The 16,549-nt window shown below is 41.0% G+C and overlaps 1 long non-coding RNA gene across 2 annotated transcripts in view; it reads left to right on the plus strand.

The window, feature by feature from the left end:
- Positions 1–16,549, plus strand: part of LOC133635628 (uncharacterized) — a 383,906-nt gene that overhangs the window by 166,005 nt on the left and 201,352 nt on the right. For both annotated transcript variants that reach the window (XR_009822088.1, XR_009822089.1), the window contains one exon: positions 16,129–16,191. This is a non-coding gene — a long non-coding RNA (uncharacterized LOC133635628). The remainder of the gene's footprint in view (positions 1–16,128; positions 16,192–16,549) is intronic.

Raw genomic sequence — 16,549 nt, forward strand, 5'->3', positions numbered from 1 at the left:
ACGGATAGAGAGTGATTGACTTGGAGAAGAGGCGGGCGCGGTGTGGGGGGGGGGGGGGGGGCGGGGCAAGCGACGGATACAGGCCAGAGGAGAAGAGGCGAGATCAACATGGCACTAATTGTTTCCTCCACACCCCGGCCGAGCCTCCATCGGCCATTCATCACCACGCCGCAATCAGTCCGGCGCAGACACATTGGCAAATGAGACTCCATCCATTAAGGAAGCAGCAAGGTGCGGGGTGCAAAAAAAAAAAAAAAAAAAAGACATTTTACGTCAGCGCACCGCATCCATGTTGCAGTCTGACTAGCCCGTCCCTCTCTCTCTGTCTCTTCCACTCCGACACATTTTTCATTTTCTCCTTGTTGTGGCGCCGCGCCCATCAATCAGCCGGGCTAAATCAAACGGAAAAATCATCAAACGTACAGTCGTGGTCAAAAGTTGACATACACTTGTAAAGAACATCATGTCATGGCTGTCTTGAGTTTCCAATCATTTCCACAACTCTTGTTTTTTTGTGATAGAGTGATTGGAGTACATACTTGTTGGTCACAAAAAAATATTTTAGTTCTTTTATGAATTTATTATGGGTCTACTGAAAATGTGGCCATATCTGCTGGGACAAAAGGTATACTGTGAAAGACTTCCTCTTTCCGGGTTCCACTGACCACCAAAGATGGACATGATGGCGAGCAGATTGTGAATTTTGTTTTATTATTTCAATAAAACCTTGTTTGCGGTCGGGTCGCTTTTCAGCTGCGCCTTCCTCTGCTGCTCGCTCCGCCGTCTGCTTTTCAGCGGCACGTCGTCGTTTCCGTCTGCCTCTTGCTCTCCGTCTCCTTTGCTTTCTCCGTTGCCCTCGCTCCGCACTTGTTGGGTTCTCTCCTCCTTCTGCCCCTTTATTCATCGAAAGGAGATTATATTCAAATCCCAGCCGAGTCATACCAAAGACTATAAAAATGGGACCCATAACCTCCCTGCTTGGCACTCAGCAACAAAGGGTTGGAGTTGGGGGTTAAGTCACCAAAATGATTCCCGGGCGCGGCGCCGCTGCTGCCCACTGCTCCCCAAGGGGATGGGACAAAGGCAGAGGACAAATTTCACCACATCTAGTGTGTGTGTGACAATCATTGGTACTTTAATCTTTAATATAATTGTGCCCAGGTGGGCGATCAACGCACCTGCCGTCCATTTCGGATCTGGTGCCGGCGTGCCCCGCCTCGCTGTCGGTCTGCCGGCCCCGCTTCCCCACATATACGTACAGCAATGTTAATATTTGCTTACATGTCCCTTGGCAAGTTTCACTGCAATAAGGCGCTTTTGGTAGCCATCCACAAGCTTCTGGTTGAGTTTTTGACCACTCCTCTTGACAAAATTGGTGCAGTTCAGCTAAATTGGTTAGTTTTCTGACATGGAATTGTTTCTTCAGTAATGTCCACACGTTTAAGTCAGGACTTTGGGAAGGCCATTCTAAAACCTTAATTATAGCCTGATTTAGCCATTCCTTTACCACTTTTGATGTGTGTTGGGGGTCATTGTCCTGTTGGATTTTTGTTTTCATCTGACATCATATGGACAAAGATAAGACCTTCTGGAGTCTTAAAAAACACAACAAAGTAGACAGGTAAAAAGTTCTGTGGTCGGATGAAACAAAAATTGAGCTGTTTGGCCACAATACCCAGCAATATGTTTGGAGGAGAAAAGGTGAGGCCTTTAATCCCAGGAACACCAGACCTACCGTTAAGCATGGTGGTGGTAGTATTATGCTCTGGGCCTGTTTTGCTGCCAATGGAACTGGTGCTTTACAGAGAGTAAATGGGACAATGAAAAAGGAGGATTACCTCCAAATTCTTCAGGACAACCTAAAATCATCAGCCCGGAGGTTGGGTCTTGGGTGCAGTTGGGTGTTCCAACAGGACAATGACCCCAAACAGACGTCAAAAGTGGTAAAGGAATGGCTAAATCAGGCTACAATGAAGGTTTTAGAATTGCCTTCCCAAAGTCCTGACTTAAATGTGTGGACAATGCTGAAGAAACAAGTCCATGTCAGAAAACCAACACATTCAGCTGAACTGCACCAATTTTGTCAAGAGGAGTGGTCAAAAATTCAAGCAGAAGCTTGTGGATGGCTACCAAAAGCGCCTTATTGCAGTGAAACTTGCCAAGGGACATGTAAGCAAATATTAACATTGCTGTATGTATATGTGGGGAGGCGGGGCCGGCAGACCGACAGCGAGGCGTGCCCCACCGGGGCCAACTCGGAGATGACGGCGAGGAGGCGTGGTTGGCGGACCAGCAGCGAGGCGGGGCACGCCGGCACCAGATCCGAAATGGACGGCAGGTGCGTTGATCGCCTACCTGGGCACAATTATATAATCTCCTTTCGATGAATAAAGGGGCGGCAGCCGAGAACATCGGGGCAGAAGGAGGAGAGAACACAACAAGTGCGGAGCGAGAGCAACGGAGAAAGCAAAGGAGACGGAGAGCAAGAGGCAGACCATAATGGATCTAACATAATAATGTGAGAGTCCAGTCCATAGTGGATCTATCATAATAATGTGAAAGTCCAGTCCATAGTGGATCTATCATAATAATGTGAAAGTCCAGTCCATAGTGGATCTAACATAATAATGTGAGAGTCCAGTCCATAGTGGATCTAACATAATAATGTGAGAGTCCAGTCCATAGTGGATCTAACATAATAGTGTGAGAGTCCAGTCCATAGTGGATCTAACATAATAGTGTGAGAGTCCAGTCCATAGTGGATCTAACATAATAGTGTGAGAGTCCAGTCCATAGTGGATCTAACATAATAGTGTGAGAGTCCAGTCCATAGTGGATCTAACATAATAGTGTGAGAGTCCAGTCCATAGTGGATCTAACATAATAGTGTGAGAGTCCAGTCCATAGTGGATCTAGCATAATATTGTGAGAGTCCAGTCCATAGTGGATCTAACATAATAGTGTGAGAGTCCAGTCCATAGTGGATCTAACATAATAGTGTGAGAGTCCAGTCCATAGAGGATCTAACATAATAGTGTGGGAGTCCAGTCCATAGTGGATCTAACATAATAGTGAGAGTCCAGTCCATAGTGGATCTAACATAATAGTGTGAGAGTCCAGTCCATAGTGGAACTAACATAATAGTGTGAGAGTCCAGTCCATAGTGGAGCCAGCAGGAGAGCCATGGCATTATGTTCTTTACAAGTGTATGTAAACTTTTGATGGTGACTGTATGCACCCTGGTATGACAGGCAAACAGACATCACGAGGGGAATTAGGCGCTAAGCAGCAGCGCGGCAGAAACAGCCAAGCTCATCGCGTTTATTAAGGAAGCGTTCTAATAAGCACGCGAAAATGAGCTTAGTTCCAGCTCCGCGGCCGCCAGCTGCGAGCACGTCCGGGAATGAAAATGTGACTGTGAAAAATCAAATCGCCAATAATAGCTGGAACCACAACTTGACAACCACCATTACTGATGTCATAGGATTAGCAAGTCCAACACAAGAAGGGGATTAGGCGTTAATGCTTGCAACTATCCAGACAAATGAGGCAAAAATCCGACTATAATGTACACTATATTGCCAAAAGTATTTGGCCACCTGCCTTGACTCACATATGGACTTGAAGTGCCATCCCATTCCTAACCCATAGGGTTCAATATGATGTCGGTCCACTTTTTGCAGCTATTACAGCTTCAACTCTTCTGGGAAGGCTGTCCACAAGGTTGCGGAGTGTGTTTATAGGAATTTTCCACCATTCTTCCAAAAGCGCATTGGTCAGGTCACACACTGATGTTGGTGGAGAAGGCCTGGCTCTCAGTCTCCGTTCTAATCCATTCCAAAGGTTTTCATGTCAGGACTCTGTGCAGGCCAGTCAAGTTCATCCACACCAGACTCTGTCATCCATGTCTTTATGGACCTTGCTTTGTGTACTGGTGCACAGTCATGTTGGAAGAGGAAGGGTCCCGCTCAGGGCCGGCCCGTGGCATAGGCCGTATAGGCAAATGCTAAGGGCGCCGTCCATCAGGGGGCGCCACGCCAGTGCCACAAATGTTGGAGAAAAAAAAAAAAAGTTGGTACTATTATTTCTAAATGCAAAAAATAATCCCACGTTAATTAAAATGCAAAGTAAAGACTATTTAATAGAAATATTATTTGTTACAATATTACGCCCCCTACCCCCGCACGGTGCGCCCCCTCCCCGTATCATGACTCTTTTTGGACGTCACCACAAATGTCAAAACGGCCAAAACTGTCAGGTGCCCAGGGAAGAAAAAATAGAAAAGAAGAGGAGGAGAAGCGAGAAAAAGACAGAGGTAGCAGGTATACGAGTAACGTTAGCCTACATGAAATTATTTGTCTGTTACAGAATGTGATAGTAACCTGGCTTTTTAGCATTAAGCTAATGTTACATGACTCGGCAATTGCTAATCAATAAATAGCTAGTTCTGTTTTAACGTCGGGTTAATATTGTGGAGGGGGCTAAATTGTTATGGAAAATAATAATGTAACGTTAGGTAATTACAGTACTCCCACCTTACATTCCTCAGGGACATTTGTATTAGATCTTTTAATCAGGTGTTTTTTGTTTACATTGTTATTGCCTTCTGGTTAGTTAATGTTTGCCCTGCAGGTAATAGTCACTTTTCCACCTCTTTATATATTAGTTATAGTTGTAAGCCTAGTTGTTAAAGTGCACATCATTAATGTTAATTAAGCAATATCACATGAGAGGGAATGCTGTTTTTTAATTTGAGCACTGCTGTGATTCGGTTAAAGATAATCATAACAACATTCTCATATAATATGTTAATTTGCTTTCTTTAAGTAAAAAAAAGGTCAAAGACAAAGCTATTCGGTTTCTTGTGAGTATATACACTTCACTGCCGACGTGGGGGGCGCCACCTAAAATCTTGCCGAGGGCGCCAGATTGGTTAGGGCCTGGTCCCGCTCCAAACTGTTCCCACAAGGTTGGAAGCATGGAATTGTTCAAAATGTTTTGGCATCCTGGAGCATTCAAAGTTCCTTTCACTGGAACTAAGGCGCCATTCATCACTCCAGAGAACGTGTCTCCACTGCTCTAGAGTCCAGTGGCGACGTGCTTTACACCACTGCATCCCACGCTTTGCATTGGACTTGGTGATGTATGGCTTAGATGCAGCTGCTCGGCCATGGAAACCTATTCCATGAAGCTCTCTGCGTACTGTACGTGGGCTAATTGGAAGGTCACATGCAGTTTGGAGCTCTGTAGCAACTGACTGTGCAGAAAGTCGCCGACTTCTTTCCACTATGCGCTTCAGCATCCGCTGACCACTCTGTCAGTTTACGTGGCCTACCACTTGGTGGCTGAGTTGCTGTTGTTCCCAAACTCTTCCATTTTCTTATAATAAAGCCGACAGTTGACTTTGGAATATTTAGGAGCGAGGATATTTCCCGACTGGATTTGTTGCACAGGTGGCATCCTATGACAGTTCCACACTGGAAATCACTGAGAGCGGCCCATTCTTTCACACATGTTTGTAGAAACAGTCTCCATGCCTAAGTGCTAGATTGTATACACCTGTGGCCGGGCCAAGTGATTAGGACACCTGATTCTCATCATTTGGATGGGTGGCCAAATACTTTCGGCAATATAGTGTATTCCCGTAATGCATCGGGTGTTTGGGCCGCATGTAAAAATCCTCATTGTAAGTCACTTGAATGCTTATCTTTGCTGTGTTGACAAGGTCAAGCGTGCTCTCTAAATCACCCAGTGTGCCTGCCTTTTACTGCACATGGTAACACACATAAAGTGTCTTGTCAAGTGTGCCACAGTCTAGTGAAATAGTGAGCAGAGTGTCTTTATCAGTTTGTGCGTTATGTGCGGACCAAGCGCAGCTCCTATAAAGGCAATGCAATAAAATAATGATTCTAGTTGAATGTGAGACGGACGTTTTGTTGAAAACTATCCACCCTTGGTCAATCTACTCCGTGTTAAAAAAATGCATACAGTGGTACTTTGCGTTGGTATTGAGTACTATTAATTACGCGTTGGTGACTTTTCTATTAATATTATTGAGTCCGGCTGCAAAATAACCCACTAGGGTTGTACGGTACACCGGTATTAGTATAGTACCGCGATACTAATGAATCGTATTCGATACTATACCGCCTCTAAAAAGTACCGGTACTAATCATTGCTGGTTTTTCGAGCAGAGGAGCATGTTCGGCAGCGCGCAATCACGGAGTACTTACAAGCAGACACAGTGTGTAGACAAAATAATAAAATGATAAATGACACAATATGTTAGCAGCTAAATTAGGAGTCTTTGTTTGTTTACTTACTACTAAAAGACAAGTTGTCTTGTATGTTCACTAGCTTATTTAAGGACAACATTGCAATAATAAACATATTATTATTATTATAGAGGTTTATTTGAAATAGGGACGGATACAAAAACATAGACATCTGAAACAGTTATCCGAAGCATGCATCACAGTGTTTGTAGCCAAAGCTAATTTACAACACTTGTCCCCAACAACAACAACAACACAGATCCAACATCATTAAAATAGGAAAATAAAAAACAGAATGAGTTGATAATAATGATAATAGTAATAATACAAAGTGCAAACTAGATAAAAGCCAATAATAATAATAATAATACAGACAAAGTGCAGACTAGATAAAAGCCAATAATAATAATAACACAGACAAAGTGCAGACTAGATAAAAACCAATTAGTAAAAATGAATAAAAACTAAGCATGGGAACACGATTGTTGCTCAACTTGCCATCATTTTGTTTGTTTTTTGTAAGTGACAAGTGTAGGTATACTTTTCAAAGTGTCAGGTAAAGAGTTCCATAGTTGTGGTCCTTTTATTGAAAAGGCAGTCTGGGCAAAAGATGTTCTACGGAATGGAACACAACAGTTGCCTTTTGACATTGCTCGGGTGGTAGATCTGGTACCACTTTGCAGTCTTGTAATTGCCTTGCAGAGCAATTGGGGAGCAGAGTTATGCAAGCATTTAAAAACCAGTTTGACTGTGTGTAACAAAATAAAATTGGTAAAACTTAAAATATTGTATTTGGTTAAAATTTGGCAATGATGATATGTTTAATGTACCCTAAGATTTTTTGTTAAAATAAAGCCAGTAATGTAATTTGTTGTGGTCCCCTTTATTTAGAAAAAAGTATCGAAATACATTTTGGTACCGGTACCAGTAACAAAATATTGGTATCAGGACAACAATATAACCCACCATAGAGCCAAAAATGTATATCATGATTAGGGATGGGTACTGAAACTGGGTTCCATAATGGCACCGGTGCCAACGTAAATGGTAGTAACTTGACAGGAGTGCCTCGTTTCGGTGCTACATGAATGCAGTGACAGCCACTTGCAACAAGAACTTAGTGGTGATATTGTACAAAACCCAAAACCAGTGAAGTTGGCACATTGTGTAAATGGTAAATAAAAACAGAATACAATTATTTGCAAATCCTTTTCAACTTATATTCAATTGAATAGACTGCAAAGACAAGATACTTAATGTTCGAACTCGTAAACTTTGTTATTTTCTGCAAATATTAGCTCATTTGGAATTTGATGCCTGCAACATGTTTCAAAAAAGCTGGCACAAGTGGCATAAAAGAGTGAGAAAGTTGAGGAATGCTCATCAAACACTTATTTGGAACATCCCACAGGTGAACAGGCTAATTGGGAACAGGTGGGTGCCATGATTGGGTATAAAAGCAGCTTCCATGAAATGTTCAGTCATTCACAAACAAGGATGGGGCGAGGGTCACCACTTTGTCAACAAATGCATGAGCAAATTGTCGAACAGTTTAGGAACAACATTTATCAACCAGCTATTGCAAGGAATTTAGGGATTTCACCATCTACGGTCCGTAATATCATCAAAAGATTCAGAGAATCTGGAGAAATCACTGCACGTAAGCGGCAAGGTTGAAAACCAACTTTAAATGCCCGTAACCTTCGATCCCTCAGGGGGTATTGCATCTAAAACCGACATCAGTGTGTAAAGGATATCACCACAAGGGCTCAGGAACACTTCAGAAAACCACTGTCAGTAGCTACAGTTGGTCGCTACTTCTGTAAGTGCAAGTTAAAACTCTGCATAGCGAAAGCCAATTATTATTTTTTTTAAAGAAAGAAACAGCCTGCATGGCAGCTTTGTGTTATTAGAGTAAACATTGCTACATTTTCTTGTTACATTTCACCTGTTTGGTCTTTCATACCACTTTTTATGTTTTTAATTTTTTTAATCGTATTATAAAATGGGCCGTGGGGCCATTAAAAAATGACCTGCGGGCCGCACTTTGGACATCCCTGATGTATATGGTTATAGCAGGAGTGCCAGCACTGGCTACAAAGAATCAATTTCAGAATAAAATTACATTTTAAGAAAGAGGTGTGACGTTCGCTAAATACGGTCATGAAAAATATAACCGCATTAGATTAGTCGCTGTGTTTTAATATATTTATATGGGTTAGTACAAAATGTAATGCTCTGTAAAACAATGTATCAATAAACCTATCAACCGTTGACAATAATAATAATAATATGGCAATATTTATATTACAAACTTGTTTTAGTATAATGTCTTGGTGTCCCATTAAAGTGTTCACAAAAAAGATAATATGAATAAAGACAATTGATATATTTTCATCATCTATCGTATTTTTCGGACTATAAGGCACACTTAAAATCCTTTTAATTTTCTCAAAACTCTACAGTGCGCCTTATTACCCGGTGCGCCTAATGTACGGAAGAATTTTGGTTGTGCTTACCGACCGTGAAGGTATTTTATTTGGTACATGGTGAAATGATAAGTGTGACCAGTAGATGGCAGTCACACATAAGAGGTACGTGTAGACTGCAATATGATGGCAGTCACACATAACAGATGCGTGTAGACTGCAATATGACTCAAGTAAACAACACAAAAATGTTATATGTTCCATTGAGAATATAGAACATTACACACGGCGCTCAAAAATCTATCAAAATGTTTTAGTACGACTTTGGTAAGCTATGAAGCCGCACCGCTTGATGGATTGTACTGTGCTTCAACATACGGGTATTATTATGGCGCATGTATAAGGTAAGACATATTATCTGGCGTTTTGTTTCGCAATATTATGGACAAGCAACTTTTCTTACCTTCTGGTACCTGCTGATGTGTATTTGGGATCTGCATAAGTCCTGAAAATTTGCGGGCAGTCCGTGCCGTAGTCGATAAGCTTCTTCTTTTTCTCTATCTTCTTGTTATGGGACATTCATCCTCCGCTGTTGCCATTTCTAATATAAAGTAGTGTAAAGTTCTTACTTATATCTGTCAGTAAACTCACCATGAAAGCACTAAAACATACCGGTGTAGTGAGTTTACATTATTCACCCAAGGAACTTTAGTTATTAGAGAGTTCTGGTCGGACGTTTTTTCACGGGACACATTTCCGCGTTGTTGTTGCACTAGTGAGCCACGGATGAGGAGATGCTGCTCCGTTATTGATTGAAGTCAAGTCTGAAAGTCTTTAAAACAGTTAGCTCCATCTTTTGACACTTCTTCCACTCCCGTCCTTGCACGCTACACCGCTATGGTCGTAAATAGGACCGCCCACAAAACGGCGCATCCTGAAGCGACTGTCAGGAAGCGGCTTGAATAGGATCTGTAAAACTTAATTTATGCAACATTTTGACCAAAGAACCACCATTACATGTTATGTAGACCACAAGATAGTGTTTTCAATTTAGAAAAAAATAAAAATGAATGAATGAATGAAATAAGTTTATTTCGGTCATAAAATCAACCATCAACCATTAACCATTTTGTGTGACCAGTTTAAGAGTACAAATTATACATATATAACAATCTTACACATTTACACACAAAAGGAAAAGAAAAGAAAAAGCATGACCGAAAAAGGAATAGGCTGAAGCCAAGGCTTATGTTTGCCTATCCTATACCTTCACTGAAAATAAGATTACCTGGAACATCAACGTTAAAAAGAAGAAAAAAAAGTCAATGGGATGAAAGTAATCGTTGCTATATTTTATAATTTTCAATTATTTCACCTTTCAATGTTTTCCTAAACCTTAACAAAGAAGTACATGTCTTCAGCTCATCACTGAGCTTGTTCCACCATTTAACTCCTAAAACTGAAATACATCTGTATTTTATATTCGTTCTTGCTTTACCTATTTCAAAAATCAATATCCCCCGTAAATTATAGTTTTCTCCTCTTAATTGAAATAACCTAAGAATACAAGCTGGAAGGCTGTTGTTCTTTACTCGAAACATCATTTCCATTGTTTTTAAAAACACAATATCTGAAAATTTTAACACATTAGAACTTATTAATAATGGATTGGTATGTTCATAGTAGCACGCTTTGTGTATTATTCTAATTACCCTTTTTTGAAGTTTAATTATTGGGTCTATGTTTGTTTTATAAACATTTCCCCAAACATCAACACAACATGTTAAATATGGCAAAATAAAAGAATAATATAACATAAGCAGACATTTCTTATTCAACATCTGTTTTACTTTGTAAAGAATAGCAATGGATTTGGATATTTTTCCCTTTATATATTCAATATGCGGTTTCCAACATAATTTATGATCAATTATTATTCTCAAGAATTTAGTTTGATATACTCTATCAATTTCCACTTGATTTAATTTTAATTTTGCTTCACAAAAATGCGCCTTATGGTCCAGAAAATACGATACAGCAGGGGTCACCAACCTTTTTGAAACCAAGAGCTACTTCTTGGGTACTGATTAATGCGAAGGGCTACCAGTTTGATACACACTTAAATAAATTGCCAGAAATAGCCAATTTGCTCAATTTACCTTTAACTCTGTTATTATTAATAATTAATGATATGTACACTTAATTGAATGGTTTAAAAGAGGAGAAAACACGAAACTAATGACAATTAAATTTTGAAACATAGTTTATCTTCAATTTCGACTCTTTAAAATTCAAAATTCTACCAAAAAAAAAACAAGAGAAAAACTAGCTAATTCGAATCTTTTTGAAAAAATTTAAAAAATAATTAATGGAACATCATTAGTAATTTTTCCTGATTAAGATTAATTTTAGAATTTTGATGACATGTTTTAAATAGGTTAAAATCCAATCTACACTTCGTTAGAATATATAACAAATTGGACCAAGCTATATTTCTAACAAAGACAAATAATTATTTCTTCTAGATTTTCCAGAACAAAAATTTTAAAAGAAATTCAAAAGACTTTGAAATAAGATTAAAATTTTATTCTACAGATTCTCTAGATTTGCCAGAATATTTTTTTTCAATTTTAATCATAATAAGTTTGAAGAAATATTTCACAAATATTCTTCGTCGAAAAAACAGAAGCTAAAATGAAGAATTAAATTAAAATGTATTTATTATTCTTTACAATAAAAAAATACATTTACTTGAACATTGATTTAAATTGTCAGGAAAGAAGAGGAAGGAATTTAAAAGGTAAAAAGGTATGTGTTTAAAAATCCTAAAATCATTTTTAAGGTTGTATTTTTTCTCTAAAATTGTCTTTCTGAAAGTTATAAGAAGCAAAGGAAAAAAATTAATGAATTTATTTAAACAAGTGAAGACCAAGTCTTTAAAATATTTTCTTGGAGTTTCAAATTCTATTTGAGTTTTGTCTCTCTTAGAATTAAAAATGTCGGGCAAAGCGAGACCAGCTTGCTAGTAAATAAATACAATTTAAAAAATAGAGGCAGCTCACTGGTAAGTGCTGCTATTTGAGCTATTTTTAGAACAGGCCAGCGGGCTACTCATCTGGTCCTTACGGGCTACCTGGTGCCCGCGGGCACCGCGTTGGTGACCCCTGATATACAGTAAATGACAAACAGTAAATGTTACACAAAACAATGTATTGCCATATGGACCAGTATGATTTATATCAGTTTCTATTGCATCCAAACCAACAAGGGATCTCAAACTTGCATGAAAAAAAGTGTGGCTACCTAGTAAACAGAGTCAGTTTCCTGTCCCTCCATTGTAGTGTTAAAGAGTATTGCTTTTATTGACGTGGCCAATCACAGCCAGCCACTTCAGCTTTTCTCCTGAGGCATCAATTAGAGCTCGCCCGCTCACACGCCCTCTGACCTTGACATCATCACATGCTCGTATACACAAAGAACCCCGCCCATCTTTCCTTGTTGTCGTCGTAAAGTAAGGTGCACCTCCTCCATGTTGCTGACGACCCCGCCTTGATTTCATTTTTTCCTGCTGTAAATTAATTACGCCTCGTACCGTCAGGCGCTTATTCAGTTATCGGCCGAACATTGAAGAAAGTGCATTAGATAGTATTTCCCCAAGCTCCCCTCTCCCTCTCTCAGGCGCTTTTTCTTCCAAAAGCTGGTTGATTGTTGAGAGTGTAATCCACGCTCAGTGGCAGTGTTTAATTTTTATTAGTTGGGGTGTGAGGAGTGGGGGTGTCAATTATGTCATGAACCTCCTTGAGGGGAAAGTGCGAATAGGAGGATGAAGATGAAGAGATTGGTAATGTGCACTTATGCGAGTTATTAATGTGCACTTTTAATTGCAAAAGCACACTTGGAGAAAGAGTACTGTTATGGGAGAGCAGAGAAAGACATGCCCAGACACCCTTTATGACTACAGTGGTACCCACAGTTTTTGTACGGCCCCTTTTTCCGTTTGTAAGATCCTGTTTTTGTTGAACATTTTAACACAAGTTTGCCCTGGCTTTCATTTGGCACCTGTTACGTTCCCAGATGGTGTTACGGTACGGGGGAAGAAGACGGCACAGACAGCAGGGACGTCGTTTTAGCTCTATATTTATTAAATATTACAATACAAAATGAAGTGTGTAGCTAATCCAAAATATGTGTGGTGTGCAACTACACTACCGTTCAAAAGTTTGGGGTCACATTGAAATGTCCTTATTTTTGAAGGAAAAGCACTGTACTTTTCAATGAAGATAACTTTAAACTAGTCTTAACTTTGAAGAAATACACTCTATACATTGCTAATGTGGTAAATGTCTATTCTAGCTGCAAATATCTGGTTTTTGGTGCAATATCTACATAGGTGTATAGAGGCCCATTTCCAGCAACTATCACTCCAGTGTTCTAATGGTACAATGTGTTTGCTCATTGGCTCAGAAGGCTAATTGATGATTAGAAAACCCTTGTGCAATCATGTTCACACATCTGAAAACAGTTTAGCTCGTTACAGAAGCTACAAAACTGACCTTCCTTTGAGCAGATTGAGTTTCTGGAGCATCACATTTGTGGGGTCAATTAAACGCTCACAATGGCCAGAAAAAGAGAACTTTCATCTGAAACTCGACAGTCTATTCTTGTTCTTAGAAATGAAGGCTATTCCACAAAATTGTTTGGGTGACCCCAAACTTTTGAACGGTAGTGTATGTGTAGAGATTAACTGATGAGTGTTACCCGTAGTGTTGAGCGAGGTGCGGAAGTCCAAGAGGGGAAAGGCAGGCTCGAAGGTCCAGAGACAGGCGTGAGGTCAAGGGCAGGAGAGAAGCGTCAGAGGTCCGTGTCCAGGCGGGAGGTCGAGATCCAAAAGGGGCAGCCAGGGAACCAGAGGGGAACACGGGGAGACGAGACACACAGCTCGCAATCAGGGGACGGAGGAATGCTGCTGGAACGACACGACACAGGACACAATGAGGATGACGGGGAAAGAACACAAAGAGAGAGAGAGAGAGAGAGAGAGAGCATAGAGCTAGACGTTACGGCTTATTGTACTGAACAGGAGACTACGTTCTGGCCCGGAACGCAGGTTTGCACTGGCTTAAGAAGGCAGGTCTCTCATCAGCTTCAGGTGTGCAGATTGCTGATAGAAAGCAGCCGCCTGCTGCAGCCGGAGTGGTGCGCGCTTGGAGGTGTGCCCAGCGCAGCGCACAGATGATTGCGCACTGAGGTCGTACGGATGGCTCTGGTTCTAGGCATCATAGGAGAACGCAACATAAAAGTGCATAAACTAAATTAGGTGTATATTAAAGACAACGAAGCCAATAACAGGTGCTGTCAAAGTAATGAACAAAACATACCGAAAGACACCTCTAACAAAGAAAGGTAAGCTTACCAACTCAAGCTATTTAATTAGCATAAATCAAAAACCTACCTAACTACTCAAGCCAAAGAGGGAGTCCAAAACCTACAAGGGTGACAGCCACCACTAAGCCTGGTGTCTCTATACACAAGCAAGTCCTACGTGTGTAGTGTATAGAGGCCTCTATCTAACCTTTCCCAAGACTAGGCTGCACACTATACAGATACTTACCAAAACACAGACAGTTGAAAGGTAAAAAAAAACAAAGAAAAAAAATAATGGGTGGCTTAACAAAAATGGGTACCAAAACAAAGTAGCTTCAAAGACAAAGTAGATTGGACAATAGCAAAGTCCAGTAGAGTCTATCAAGGCTACAACACAGCATGGCAGAAAACAAAACCACCCTGATCTAGTGGTGAGCAGGTGGTTTTAAGCAGGATGAGAGGATGAATGGTGGACAAGGATTGACTGGCTGATTAACAGGTGAAATTATGAGTAGCTGGGAACAGGAACCGGTTGATTGGCAGCAGAAGCAGTGAATTAGTGTGACCTGTCGAAACAATTGGAGAAGAAACACAAACAAACTAACCACTAATCCATTACGTGGAACGTAATATCACCTTAGAATCATTTCTGTACGGCTAGTTTGTTGTGTCTAACAAACGAGTCTGTTTCGCCCACGTACCATTCTGTGGAATCAATTGCCCAAATACAGAATCCCACGCGTTAGTGACTAAAATCTTTTTGAAGAATGGATAATAGTTATTTTAGAGTTGAAACATTGTGGACAGATTGCGGCAGTTCGCTCCCTGTATGATCGTGTCAGAGCTTAGTTGCATTGCTGGCAGTAAATCGGACTCGTTTACAGTGAGTGTTGCACTGGACTGTCCTTTTACCAATTCTGTTTATAACTTTTATGGCAACTTTAGTAGGTGCATGATTAGGATGACTGCTTTTTGCAAACGATGTAGTCCTGCCAGCTTCATCTGGCCGTGATCTTCAGCTCTGGCTGGATTGGTTGGCAGCTGAGTGTGAAGCAACTGGGATGAGATTCAGCACCTCTAAGTCTGAGTCTGTGGTTCTCGCCTAGAAAAGGGTGGAGTGCCATCTCTGGGTTAAGGACAAGATCCTTCCCCGAGTGGAGGAATTCAAGGACCTTGGGAATTTGTTCTCAAGTGACGTAAAAATGGATCTTGAGATCAACATACGGATTGGTGCAGTGTCTGTATCAGTCGGTCGTGGTTAAGAGGCAGATGAGCTGGAGCAAAGCTCTCAATAAACCGGTCAATTTTACGTTCCTACGCTGACCTGCGGTCATGATCTTTGGACTCTAACTGAAAGGACAAGACCATGGGGACAAGGGGCCAAAAGGAGTTTCCTCTGTAGGGTTGTGGGGCTCTCCTTTAGAGAGAGTCTGAGAAGTTCTGTCATTTGGGAGAAGCTCAGACTAAAGCTGATGACTAAATGAGGTGGCTCCGGCATCTGGTCAGGATGCCCCCCAGACACCTCCCTTGGATAATGTTAAGACCATGTCCGACCTTCAGCTGGCCTGAGAATGCCGGAGGATCCCCTGGGAAGAGATGGACAAAGTAGCCGGAGAGAGGGAAGTCTTGAATTCTCTGCTGCTGCCCCCGCGACCTGACTCTGGATAAGCGGTAGAAGATGGATGGATGGATGGACATATTCCTTCCAGGGAATCCTTTTGTCATGGTTGTGTGTTGTTTATTTGTTCACAGAATGCACACAGAAAGATGAACAACTGCTGTCCATTCAATGTTCACATGACACGTTCCAACACACTGCGTCACTCAGAGTGTTAGGTGCATAGCCTTTCAGAAAGACTGTGCTTTTCAAATAAATAAAAAAGAGCACAGCTGCAAAGTAACCCACCATGGGGCCAAAGAAAGTTGCATATGCCAGCACTTTGATAATAAGTTGAGGTACCACTGTGGTAGGGTTTTAATGAAAAATTGTTAGATTAGGTTGCTGTTTGCTTGCAGAATTACTGTAAAATTTCTAATGGTTCACCCGTATAATCCATCAGGGCTAATTGGTGCAACCGTTGGACCAACCGGATCCAGTGCCTAGAACTTCATCTCCACAAACGGTAGGCCTTGCTTGACTTGTCAATCAAACACGTTACAATTACATCTGTGCTCCACTGAATGCTGTTGTATTTTTATTTCATTCCACATTTGACTACTGTGCCTGCAATGTTTACGTTTGCAAAATTAGGAATGCAAATGACTTGTGTATACGTGCGCTCACAATGTAAGACTGCAGAGCGAACGTCTAAATGAATCAACCCAGGCTCATCTTTGTGTTTCCTGCAGCGGTGCAGGGAAGACAATAAGCTGATCAGACCAACTGATCTTTCCCTACTCCCATTATCCATTTTGTTTTGCTTCTTTGTTCTGATTGCTCTTCTTTTCTGTCACAAAGTGAATTTGATGCATCTGGGTTGC

This window comes from Entelurus aequoreus, linkage group LG20, assembly GCF_033978785.1.
Source record: "Entelurus aequoreus isolate RoL-2023_Sb linkage group LG20, RoL_Eaeq_v1.1, whole genome shotgun sequence".
Taxonomy (NCBI): domain Eukaryota; kingdom Metazoa; phylum Chordata; class Actinopteri; order Syngnathiformes; family Syngnathidae; genus Entelurus; species Entelurus aequoreus.